Genomic DNA, 13,730 nt, shown 5'->3' with positions numbered 1-13,730 from the left:
TGTGAACATGTGGGGCCTGGAAAGTTCTTTGTGGAGGGGAGCTGTTCTGCACATTGTAGGGTGTTTAGCAGCATCCCTGGCTTCTACCCTCCCCAGCTGTGACAACCAAAAACATCCCCAGACATCGCTAAATGTACCCTAGAGAGGGGAGTGCAAAATCGCCCTGGTTGAGAAGCAGTGGCCTATGGGGCACTTGTGGGGGTCAGGGAGTGGGGATGAGTAGAGAAGGAGTGATGTGTCCAAAACACAGGAGATGCCTTGATCCTTTCAGTGTAGTTGGGCACAAACAGAAGTGAAACACATACTCACCAGCACCATAAACCAAATAATGACTAAACTAATTTTTCCACTTCAAGAGTTGCAAACTGTATTCTCTTCACCCTGATTTTGCCCACAGAGGAGTTTAATTTGGCCGACAATTTTGTAGTTGAATTTGAGCAGTTTAGGTGGGACCTAACCTCTAGGCATCCCTCCCAGCGCCCCCATTCCACCACCATGACCTTAAACCTCTCACTGGGCACTACTGCCTGGCCCTAAGGCATCTGTGCCCAAATTCATCTCCATGGTGATGTTTCCAGTACAGTGGTCCTCAAATGGAGGTGAATCTGCCTCTCAGGATGCATTCAGCCATGAGTGGACAAGTTTTTGGTGTCACAGCTGGGGTGAGCGGGAGGGCCATGCTACTGGCATCTCTAGTAGGTGGAGGTCAGGGATGCTGCTAAACATTCTACAATGCGCAGGACAGACCTGTTCTACAAAGCCATACCTGACCCCAAGCGCTGAGGCTGAGAAGCCCTGTTCTAACTAATATTGCATCCTCTCCTGCGAAAACTCACGTGCTTCCATTGATAGAAGCCAGAAGGAGAGTCTTCAGTGTGTGCACACAGCCATCTTGTTAGAAGTATCTACTCCTCCCATTCATCAAGCAGAGGCATAAGCAGCTCTCCTGAAAACCTCCTGCCCTCCTTGGCAGGGTCTCTCAACCTGCTGTAAGGAAAACATCACCATCCTTTATGTCCTGGCCCTAAAAAATGGTTGCTGTTTCCGCAGGGATGTTATCAGACCTGATTCTCTATCTGAAAGCACTCCAACAGCAGCAAGAAAAAGCAAAATGCTCACAGGGGCCTCTAGGTTCATCTAACTTGGCTCATGCACAGAAGCACTTGCTCAGAGAACACACCGTCTACAGTGCTGAGAGGGGGTTAAATGATTTTATTCCTTGCACGGGCTTTATGCATGTAGGCATGTGAGGGCTCCAAAACTTGAGGAAGTTCATTAAACGTGAACTCTCACATGAAGCGAAAACTGCACTTCAGTGACTACACCCAAATGCTGCTTGGAATTTTATCTAAAATCCTGGGGTCATTCATGCTGATGTCTACAGAGGTCGAGTAGGGATCATAGGCAAGTGAGCTGACAGGTGTAGGGGAGGGGGAGGGGTGGAGGATGGTTGCTAGATAAAATACATGATGCCCAATTAAATTTGAGTCTCACATAAGCAACAAATAGTTTTTAGTGTAAGCATGTCCCATAATTTTAGAAAAAATAAAAATAAGGGGTTTTTTTTAGGATAAGTATGCCCCAAACATTGCATAAGACATACTTATACTAAAATACAGCGTTTTGTTATCTGAAATTCAAATGTAACTGGGAATCCTGTATTTTTATTTGTAAAACCTGATGGTCTGGGGTGAACTGGAGGGAATTCATTCCATCTAAAGAGATCTGCTGGTTTGCAGATTTGACTAAATGTTACCACTAGGAAAGGCAGTGTTTCCAGATCTTCTGATTTTTTTTTTTTTTCCTTTGGCTGCATTGAGTCTTCATTGCTGCATGTGGGCTTTCTTTAGCTGTGGCGAGCAGCGGCTACTCTTCGTTGCAGTGTGCGGGCTTCTCATTGCGGTGGCTTCTCTTGTTGTGGAGCACGGGCTCTAGGCGCGCAGGCTTCAGTAGTTGTGGCACGTGGGCTCGGTAGTTGTGGCTCGCGGGCTCTAGAGCGCAGGCTCAGTAGTTGTGGTGCATGGGCTTAGTTGCTCCGTGGCATGTGGTATCTTTCTGGACCAGGGCTTGAACCCATGTCCCCTGCATTGGCAGGTGGATTCTTAACCACTGAGCCACCAGGGAAGCCCAGATCTTCTGATTTTTATAGCAAATTTTTAAAATATAAAATCTAGTGATTTACAATGCTGACAACTAACTTTTTAAAAAATCTAACAATGTGCCCTGAAAGGAAACAAGGAAGTCTGCAGGCTGCCTTCAGCTTGCGGGCATGGGCTCTCAACCTGGCTGCAGAAGAACATGCATTTGAGTTTCTATTACAAGCCAAGTGCTGGCTGTCAGAAGACGCCCATGGATAGCTTACTAAGTTCTCCCATCAACTGGAAGGCATGAACAACTACCATCACTTCCACGGAGGACATCAGGAAAGTGAGGTTCAGAGAGCATAAAGTATTTCGGCAAAGTTCCTGCAGTGTGGCACAGCTGGGGGCTGAGACCAGGCAGTCTCCACCCAGTACCTGTGTTTACACCCATCATACTGCACCATCTCTCAGGAGAAAACGCCTAACAGATAGCTTCCCACAGGGCATATTAATAATAAAAAATAATAAAGGTGGTTCTGAGTACCTCCTTCCAGACACATTCTGTCTCCTCAAAGCCTAGGAGGACTAGGTGAAGTCCTAGCCTAGGGTCAATCACATTGCCATGCTGGGCCATACTGAAGCCTCAGGCTGAAAAACACTCAGCAATACTAACCCTGCTTTCATTTAAAATGTTGATATTTGTTCATGATGGATTTGGATTCTTTGGCCTTAGATTTTTTTTCTAAATATTGCACTAAAATATTATTTTGTCTCAATAACAATTATTTTGGGGTGCCCCTTAAATTTTGCATCCAGAGCGAGTGTCTTATTTGCCTCACCCGCCTTTTACAGAATAGCATTTCTACATTTCTTGATAACATTTCAGAGTTTTGAAGTTTTATGGGGGAAAAATGTTTCACACTCAAAGATGTCCGTTACCTCTTTATTCAAAAGAGTAAAAAACTAGCAATAACTTTAATGTTCAACAGAGTGGAGTTGGTTAAAAAATATTACAGTACACCAAATGAAAAAACTGTGTACTATTAAAAGGATACTGACAAAGAGGTTTTGAAATGATGCTTAAGTAATAATGTAAAATGAAAAAAACAAGAAAATTAATTTATATTTGCAGCATGATTTCAACTATGCTTTAAAAATAGAAGGGAAAAACAACAACAAAAAAAAAACACTGAGGAGGGAAATGTAGCAAAAGGTAATGGCAGTTTTCCCTGAGGGAAACTCCAGGTGATTATTTTTTCTCTCTTCTTAAAGATAGGGTGTTGTCCTGAAAATAATCAAAAATGGGTTTTGGAATCAGATACCTCTATGCTTGAATTCTGACTTCATTGTATACTTTGGGCAAGTCACTTAACTCCTTCCTGCCTAAAACTATCTACCTCAGAGATTTGGCATGAGGGTTATATATCTGTGTGTGTATGTGTAATATGTAAACACACACACACACTCATACACATATATAATGATTTGCACAGTGCTGAGTAAATGTGACACTCAATAAGTAGTGGCTTATCAAATGTTATTTATACTTTTCCAGTAGTTGCCAAATTTTGATAAGGAACAAACACGATTATTATAATCAGAAGAAACTAAATGACAGAAAAGATTTTGAAAGCCCCTGATAAAAGAAAATTCCCTTGGTAGAGTCAGCTCTCCTTTAGTGCTTTCACAGGACACATACCCTGGAGGGAACAGGCCGTGTCTGAAGAGCCTCCAGACACTGTGGAGAGAAGGATGCGGGGATGGGAGGGGAGCAAGAACCCAGCAAGCCTACAGCTTGGCTCCTTAGCTATGAGCAGGTACCAGCTCTTCCTTTTCTTACAAGAAACGTGAAGTTACCTTGTCCTGTTTCAGGAGCAGGTAGATGCTTTTCTCACCACCCCCCACCCCAGTTGAATCCAGGTGGTCCTCCCTTTCTACTGACTAACAGCAGAACCCAAAATAGAATTCACGTGCCCATCTCACTCCAGCTGCTCCTGCAGCATTCAGGTCCCTGAGCCACTGGAGGAAGGAGCAAAGACTGAGCATTTGGAAATTTAAAATGAGGATGAAAATGAGAAATTCTATTATTAGGTAGCTCTGCTACCCCCACCCCAAGGATGACCAAGGTGTCACTAAACCAGGGATCACAAACTACAGCCTATGGGTCAAATCTCATTCACTGCCTGTTTTTATGAATAAAGTTTTATTTGAATACAGCCACAAACATTCACTTACTGCCCATAGCTGCTTTCACTCTACTCCAGCAGAGACCACCTGACCCTCAAAGCCAAATGTATTTACTATCTGGCCTTTTACAGAAAATGTTTGCTGACCCCTACACTAAACCAATGAATAAGTGAACAAAGCATAGTTTAAATGTTTTTATTATTTGGTGGTAAGCAATAAACTGAATACATAAAGAAATTCATTTCTCATTTCTTCTAAGACTGATCTTCTAAGAAAGACCACAGAGCAGTTGGCATTTTGTTTACAAAACACGAGGCCACACGTTAAGCCAATCACGACGGAAGGAAATGTGTCATTCACCTACAACAGTAAAGAACAGCACGAACTTTAGTCTATCCCGTGTTACTAATCCTATCTGGAAGACTTACTGATGTTTCAGTTGAGGATTCTGACCTCAACTGTGTTATTACAATGTGGTCAATACAGGAAACTACTGACTGAGCCTCAGTCCCTAATCGAAATTTACCTCAGTTTATGTGATTAAACACATTGTCATTTCCTGTCTGGATTAATGACAATTATGCAGACAGGAAGCCTGAGTTCAAACAAAGATTAACACTAACAATAAACTGAACAGACTAGGTCAAGGGTTTGCAGACTTCTGTAAAGGGCCAGAACATAAATATTTTTGGCTCTGCAGGCCATGTGGTCTCTGTCACAACTACTCAAAGTCGCACAAAAGCAGCCATAGAAAATATGTACATGAATGGGCATGACTGTGTTCCAATAAAACTTCATTTACAAAAACAGGTGGTGGGCCCCATTTGGTCTGCAGGTCATAGTTTGCCAACCACAGGAGTAAGGTTGCAAAATCAATTTTCCACAAGGTCCAGAAAAGTAACACATAAATTAAGTGAGTTTGTGTTATACAACTGGAAATGGGGAGACTGTGGTGCCCTGGGGAGCACATGCCCTCTCTAAGGAGGGTGGCTTCTACTCGGTCATGGGCGATATGGACTTAGTGTTGCCAGATCTTTCTGATTTTTTCTAAAAAGTCTGGATTTCCTGCTTCATATGTGAAATGCTGGCAATTCATTCAAATTAAAAAACAAACAGAAAAACGAAACTTGAGAGGATCAAAACAAACATGCTTAGGACTCAGGGTTTCTCAACCTCAGGAATACTGACATTTTCGTCTGGATAATTCTGTATTATAGGGGGGCTGGCCCTCCCCACAAATTGTGATGACCAAAATGTCTTTAGACTTTTCCAAGTGTCCCTTAAAAGGCAAAATTGCCCCCTGTTGAGAACCACTGTGACAGCTGAGCTTGGCCACAGGGCACCTGTTGCAAACTTGGATAATTATTAGTCTCTGCGTGGTCTTCACCTCTAAATATTGGCCTCCGCACCACCCTTTACCTTTTAAATATGTTTTGCCTTGCTTTGCTTTCAGTTCCTTTTGGAAGAGGAAGAAGATGAGAACAGGATGAAAGGAACAACAACAACAAAGAAAAAGAAAACAGAAAAAATTGGGAGAGATCAAGATGACACAAAGGACTAGAGAGGAGAACTAAATGACAGTGGAAAATTGGAGATTCATGAGGGAAAATTAGAAACCGAATGTTAAACACCCTAATCTCAACATATTAGACCCAAATGATCATAGGGAAAAACCCATCCAAGAGAATTAAACTTTTTCTTAATTTAAAATAACTCCGAGGCCCTCACATTAAAACTTGGACACACATTCTTCATATGGTGATTCACTACTAATGAAATTGGGGAAAACCAGTATTTGGATGCACATTTATGAGGTTTCAGACAAATGCTATATAGATCATTCTCTACTCATCCTTCTTTATATCAATCACAAATTCATTTCTGCACTCAAAATGTTCTTGCTTTGCTTGGGAGTATTCATGATGCTTATTTTTAATATCACTGTTGCTCTTATATTGAAATACTCCATTTCTGCACTATATTTCAAACACTGCAAACCAGATGAACTATTTCAATTTTCCCAATGGTTGGCTAATATCAAACAGCTTTCTCCCTCTTTCTGAACCCTGAACTGGCCTTATAAAACAAAGCTGTTGAGTTCTCACTAGGAGAGCTGAATTCTTTCAAGGTGGAACTCACAGTCTTACTTTCTGGTGTTAGAAGAAGAAATCCCATCAGACAAACTTCTGCATTCTAATGCAGGGGGTAAGAATTTTGAAATGTTAAAGTGAGGTTGTGTTTAATTCCTAGCAATGTATTCCTAACTCATGGCTCTTCTCCATAGAGTTTGACATACCTTGTCCCCAACTAGGTTGATCATAGAGGATCTGAGAGACGAAGGTATCAGACTCTCAGGTTTTGAGTTTCCAAGGTCTAGGAAAAAAAAAAATCCTAAGTCATAAAAGAACACATGATTAGGTAGAGCAAGTTTTTCCCACCCAGTTAGAGGCTGGGGGAGAAAGAGCCAAAGCAAAAAGCTTTAGATGGTAGTGGAACTGTAGGTCCCTAGAAAGGGTCCCGAAATCCTAGGCCCACTTACCCACACACAGACATATCCCAGAATAGCCCCAACATGGATGGAAATGATAGAAACCCTAGAGAATTTCCAGGGGTCCAAAAAAGAGAGGGTGCTGGACTTTGTTCCCCAGGTAAAACTTAAAGAGATGGTGAGCTTTGTGGAGAAATTCTTAATACAGCTGGAGTGAGGGCCATGGAGTCGAACTGGTTAGGCAAGTCCCCAAAAGTCAGATGGGACTGGGGAATCTCCCAGTATTGTTCATGCCAGTGTGCCCAGAATGATGCAAATGAGGCCAACAGAGCAGATGAACCAGCCACGTGGGTCAGGACAAACAGAATGCAGAAGCAGTATGTGTGAACTGGACAACCAGAAACCAAGCAGCAGTATTAAATATTTCGTCCACTGACAGCCTGGATACACAATGGAGATTTGATTCGATGTGCTGTCCTCACCCCAACCACCCACTGACTCTGGAGTCCTATTTAGGTCGCTTTAGAAAGTACATGCATCTCCAGGGTGTTATGGGCTGAACTGTGTCCCCTCAAGTCCCTATGTTGAGGTCCTAAGCCCCAGCCCCTCAGAATGTGACTGTATTTGGAGATGGGGTCTTTAAAGTAATGATTAAGTTAAAAAATGAGGCCGTTGGGATAAACCCTGATCCACTCTGATTGGTGTCTTTATAAAACAAGGAATTTTGGACACATACACACTGGGGACACACACACATAGAGGAAAGGCTGTGTGAAGACACAGCAAGAAGGCGGCCGTCTGCAAGCCAAGGAGAGAGGCCTCAGAAGAAGCCAAACCTGGCAACATTTCGATCTTGGAGTTCTAGCCTCCAGAACTGTGAGAAAATTAATTTCTGTTGTGGAAGCCACCTTGTCAGTGGTATTTTGTTATGGCAGCCCGAGCAAACCTAATACACTGGGAGAAAGAGTCTGAAGCAGGGAAGACCCTAAGAAAATTCAGTGACAGAAAATTCGTTGTATCAGTCAGGATAAACTAGGCTATGCTGGGACAACAAACCTTAACAGTTGGACAGGAAGGTTTATTTCTTGTTCATGAGAAGCCAGCTACACGTCCAGCCAGCTCTCTGGGGCAGCTGACCTCCACATGGCAGCAGAGTATTTGAAGACATTTCCATCTTGCGGTATCTATGTATCAACACATCCGTCCACAACTGGAAGAAAAGAGAGCATGGATAATTACATATCAACTCCTAAATGTTTCCGCCCAAGAGTGGCCCATTTCCGCTCACATTTCATTGGCCAAAAACAGTTCTATGGTCACAACTAACTCCGAGGAGGCGGGGAAGTACCATCCTCCTATGCACCCAGGAGAGAACTGGAAATAGTGGTAAATAGACGTAACATCTACCATAAACATATTGACCCAGATCAACTGGTGTTAACTGAGAGTTAAGTAACTAATCTCCCACCTCATGATGGAATGGGGGCTCAGAAAAGGAAACAAATTTAGTCAAGGAAAATTAAAGTTCCATTCCTTTAACACCTGAATTTGCCATCTGTGATTTAGGGACTGCAGGCACAAAATTAGGGTGAGAACAGTTAGAATTGCAGATTTATAGAATCTCCATCTTATATCACTATTTCCATGATAATTTTGTATAACAAAAAACCGCAAGCCCAGTGGCTTAAAGCCATACCCATTTATTTTTAGCTCACAAGTCTGTGGGTTGGCTTAGTGCGTCTTCTGAGCTTGCTTACGCATCTTGGTCAGCTAGCAGCTGGGTCGGGGGCTGGATGATCCAGATGGCGTCTGTAGGAATGACAACTGTCTCCCATGTGAATGTTCATCTTCTGGCGAATTAGCCCAGGTTCGTCTCATGGCTGTGGCGGGACCTGAGAAATTGAAAGAGGAGACAGAAAGAGAGGGGCGGTGCAGGGAGAGAGAGAGGTGGAGACAGAGACAGACAGAGAGAGAGCGGTAGGGGGAGAACTGAGTGGCTTGGAAATAGCACCCATCATTGCTGCTACATTCTATTGGCCAAAGCAAGATGCAATGGGAGCAAAGATTCAAGGGTTGAAGGAATCAACTCTACCTCCAAAAAGGAGGAGCTTGCAAAAGGTATGAATATGGTAGATGGAAAATTGGGGTCAGTTTTATACCAATCTACCACACATGGAAGGAGAGCTAGTCCAAGCTCCAGTTGTTTTCAAGGTTTAGCATGCATCAGAATCACCTGGAGCTCTTGCTAAAAACCACACTGCTGGGAACCATCCCAGGTTTCTGACTCAGTAGGTCTGGAGTGGGGCCCAAGAACCAGCATTTCTAATTAGTTCCCAGGTAAAGTTAAGGCTGATGCTGCTGATCAAGGGATGGCACTTTGAGAATCACTACAATAGCCCCACTCGCAAATCAGCGAAACCTGAAAACATAAAGAAGAATTGCCTGGGTTACATAGCGGGCCCACATCTCCAGCCTGGGCTTTCTTTCCACGACACCTCGCTCAACTGGATGACCCACTGCCTTGCCTTTGTGCACCTCTGCCTGGAATATTGTCATTATTTTTATTATCATCGTTAGTAATGATTAGGAAGATTGAGGCATGACAAGGTGTTTAATATTCTGTCCAAGTCATATTAAAAGCTCTGGGCCCTACCTGAGAGGCAAAGTCTCAATCACAGCCAGACATGCAACACTCTGGCTGAGAACCCCCATAACATGACTGAAAGTAAGCAGTCCCTGTCAACCAAGCCATTAATCTACCCAAGAGGTCAAATGTGTCCCTGTGAATCACCATGGGAGCTCAGTGTTCCCGGGAGAGAGCTCAGCCAGTCCACCCACATATTTCCCAATCTAGACAGACGGTTTTCATGCCTCTCATTGGCCAATGGAAGAGACAATCTCTGTAAAAATGACATGACATTCATTTCTCTAAGTAACTACAGAGAAGATTCTCTTAATTATTTCCTTGTTCTTGGACCATGGTACCTTTATGGAAACCCCTCACTGAATTGCTTTAATGGCGTAATGTTCTTGTTTCTTCTTGAATGATGCTACAAGGTAGTATCCCATGAAAATCACCATCTTATTTGTTACTTAATTCATCTATCCCTCCACACTCCTAGGTCAGATGTCTTTACAAATACAGGTTTATGAAATGCCTTGTATCTCCTAAGGATTAGCAATATTTTAGATTTTCTAGGTAATGAGGAATTATGAAACTAGTTGTGCTACCCACACCCTTTCTTCTTTGGCCACCAAAAGCTCAGAGCCAAATTTAAAACTCAGTTTTAGTTGACCTTGGTCAACTAAATTCTTGGTCAACTAAATTCTTGGTCAACTAAATTCTTTTTTATTTGTTCTCGATGTTATATTACATTTTCTATTTTCCCAGATCCTAAATTTCTATATTTACTTCCATCTATTATTTCATTTTGTTTACTACTTTGTGTAGTATAAACATATTCTCCATTATCCCAAGTAAAATAAAATATTGATTAGATACTACCCACTAAACTTAAATCCTAAGTTAAATTTCTTGGCATATGGGGGGAAATAAGAGACACCTCTTTTGGGGGGAGGTGTGGAAAAGAGCTAAAGAAAAAAAAACTTTTATTTTGTAGGACTCAGAAAATTTAGAAAAGCAAGAAGTCGTAACTGGAAGTAAGTCCATGTGACTTTGAAGCCCCTCTCTGCACCATGGCATGACTGAGAACTCACTGGAAGTACTCCAGAAACCCCACAGTGTGTCCTGAAGGCTCTTCCCCAGCCAGAGCTCGGAGGCTTTCTACCTTCCACGGAGCCGCCAGTTTCCAAGATTCAGTGCCAGATCACTCAAAAAACAAAATGTTCTGGTTAAGAAGCAGTGTACAGTGTTATATTACCCAGATGCAAGATTTATGAAGTGCTTATGAGGTTAATTGGGGACAGACCCAGAGGAAAGAGAAGAGAAATAAAAAACAAACATCTTTATTGACACTTTAATGAAATCCAAAGAAGAATGAGCAGTTTTTTGGTCAAAATAATACTTTAGATAATATTGCATGAAAACAAGTGAATATTTTAAGCACTGGATACTCTTATGATGGTTCCCTTTTAGATGAAAACAGTAACCACATGTCCGGAAGGTCAAACAGCCTGTGATTTTGGACCATCTAAAACTATTATGTGCTTATTGGACCATTTAGTATGTGAACCTTTCAAACATATTTCTCTCTAAACCTCACTCTGCCATTTCCCTGAAGATAGACAGATGATGACAGCCGTGGAGTGACGTAACCAGTGTGGAGAATCTTGGGGCGATGGAAAGAATGCAAACACTGCAAGCTGTGGGCTGGGAGAGGCCACCATTTCTGCAGGAAGAATGAGTACAAACATGCCCAGGGGTGCTCCTAGAAACATCTTCCTTTTCATGTTATAATCCCTTTGGCTCATCCCAGCTCAGGGAATGCAGAATCACAGAACAAGACGTGATCAGCTTCCCGTTTCTGATGAAAAAGTCATTTTTGAAGCATTTCATTAAGAAGTGGAAGAGAAAAACTTCTCTCCCATTAAACACGATAGGAAGGGTTTAAGACATCCTTTTTCCACTCACTTTCTCATTATAAGAAATGCTGCAGCCAGTGTCACTCAGATGTAAACTAAAAGGTCAGTTCTTCAGCAAGGAGGCTTTGTAACAGGTTTGAAAACAGCATTGATACCACCCAAAGCAAACGCTGGACCCTCACTCGGGCTGGCCCACGGCTTCTGTATGTCTGCTCTCAGCAATGGAATTGCAATGGGACAAATGTTTCTCTTATTTCTCATCGTTTAGATTCTTTCTATGCTTAGTATCAGAAAATGTTAACTCCGTCTCATCCCTGACCCAAGAGATCCAGCCTCATGTAAGCCCCACAGCACAGGTTGGCTAATTCCCACCATCTGTGCCTAAGTTTATCACCTCCACGGAACTTTCTCAGGCGCTCTCTTCAGCCTTCCACACAGACTGCCAGAAGCCATTCTCCTATCTCTGAATTTTTAAAGCCCCAATTTGATACGCCAGTATGTTACCTGCATGTGTGTATACAGATGAGTGAAAGTGGATGCAGGTAAGCGAAGGTGGGCACAGGTCTTGCCTCAGAATACTCATCCATTCATTCTATAAATGAATGTTTATCGACTGCTCTTTGCTAGCACTTTCCTAAGAGCTGAGGACACAGGTAAATAAGTGATACAGGAAGCTTACTCTTGGAAGCTTACAAACTATCAGAGGGGTCAGGCATTATACCAGGTACTCAGTATGTTAGTTATTTGCAGATGTAAGAAGTGCTTCAAAGGAGAACAAAAGCCTTGAGAATGTGTCCCAGCAGAACCCGATCTAGTCTCACAATGGGGGTCAAGGAAGGCTCCCTTGAGGAAGTATCAGATGAGCATGTGTTAGATGGTAAAGGGAGAGAAAGGAATGTTAGTGCACACAGCATGTGCAAAAGCCCTGGGGCAGCAAGAAGATGGAATTTGTTTTAAGACTTCAAAAACCAGCCATGCTGAAGCAAAGAGAAATTGACTGGTAGAAGCTACATAGAGGTTCCAAATTCAAGTCACGTTACGTGGAAAGTAACTGGGAGTCACAGAAAGTTTTGATTACCTATGTGGTGTGATTATTGATAAGAAAACCAAATGTAGGAATTTAAAAGACATTTCCAAAATGTGAAGAATCACCTGGCTCTGGCTTAGCTTTTGATCTCATCTCTCCAATTTCGCTCACTATGCTCAGTTATGCCAGCCCCTCACTCTTCCTTGAACAAACCAGGGCCTTTGCATATGCTATTCCCCCGCCCCCTCAGATAGCCACATGGCTTCATTAACCCCCTCACTCCATTCACGTTTCTGCTCAAATGTCCCCTCTCCAGACAGGTGTCCTCTGAGGACCTGATTCAAAGAAACATCCATTGCCATTTCCTATCCTTTACCTTCCTCTGTTTCTCCAGAGCACCCACCCCTCCTTGATATTAGAGTATATATCCACTTGTTTATCAGCTGTGTTTGTTTTACTAGACTCTGAGCCCCACCAAGGGGTGTTCCTTGTCTGACTTGTTCACTGCTTTAACACCAGTGCCCCAAACGCTGGCCCCCAGTGGTCACTCAGTGACCATGGTAGAAAAGTGAATTCATAGAGAACGGGTCAAACGGGGACCAGGCTGTTTCAGGGCATCCGTTCAGGAGGTGATTTGTAGTAATTGAGTCAAAAAGGATTTGATAAAGAAAAAAACATTTCATATAACAAAGTTCCATCATGTTTTACTTCATGCCAAGTACTGGGCTGGGGTCTAGAGATAAAACAATAAAAGCCAGATAAGATTGCTGTCACAACAGAGTTTGCAACCTAGGAGTTTATAATATGATGTCATATGACAGGATAGTGATATGAAATGATAGGATAGGAAATGACAGTTTCCGTTCATTGAACAACTTACCAGGCTTGCTGTCACATGGATTCACCCCTTTAACTTGGTGCATGTATCAACTTTATCTCCATTTTACAGAAGAGGAAACAGAGGCACAGAGGTGAAGTCCCTTGAGCGGAGGAAAGAGGATTTGGAGCTAGGTTTCTATGGCCCCAGAATCCATGCTCTTACCCATGACTTCTCCCCTCCCCCAGAACAGCCTCAGAAAGGGGCTGCACCTTGTCCATGCGTGAGTCATCCGTGGCACAATTTCTGGCAAACAGATTCCCACTGATGTGACAGGTGTATGAACTGACAGTGGAGTTCTACAATCTGTCATCATAAACCCTTTTCAGGTGAGTTTCAATGCCTGAAAAAGTAACACAAGTCTACATTTTCTCTTCCCAGGAACAACTAGAGCAGCTAGCACTCATCAGGCACTTACCACCTCAGCGCTATGCTAAGGCTTTCACATGGATTATCTCACTTAATTTTCTCAACCACCCCCAATCCCAAAGTAGAAGAACTACTACTATATCAGTAATGATTTTTATT

General features: G+C 42.7%; 1 long non-coding RNA gene across 1 annotated transcript; it reads right to left on the bottom strand.

Moving 5' to 3' along the window:
* Window positions 1–6,569: 6,569 nt before the first annotated feature.
* Window positions 6,570–8,323, bottom strand: LOC137206479 (uncharacterized). Its single transcript, XR_010934668.1, has 3 exons — window positions 8,225–8,323; window positions 7,813–7,966; window positions 6,570–6,641 (listed from the first exon to the last, which is right to left on the bottom strand). It is a non-coding gene; the product is annotated as an uncharacterized lncRNA (long non-coding RNA).
* Between the last annotated feature and the right edge of the window lie 5,407 nt (window positions 8,324–13,730).

Source organism: Pseudorca crassidens, chromosome 15, assembly GCF_039906515.1.
Source record: "Pseudorca crassidens isolate mPseCra1 chromosome 15, mPseCra1.hap1, whole genome shotgun sequence".
In the NCBI taxonomy this organism is placed as follows: domain Eukaryota; kingdom Metazoa; phylum Chordata; class Mammalia; order Artiodactyla; family Delphinidae; genus Pseudorca; species Pseudorca crassidens.
This window is presented reverse-complemented; position numbering and strand designations above follow the sequence as displayed.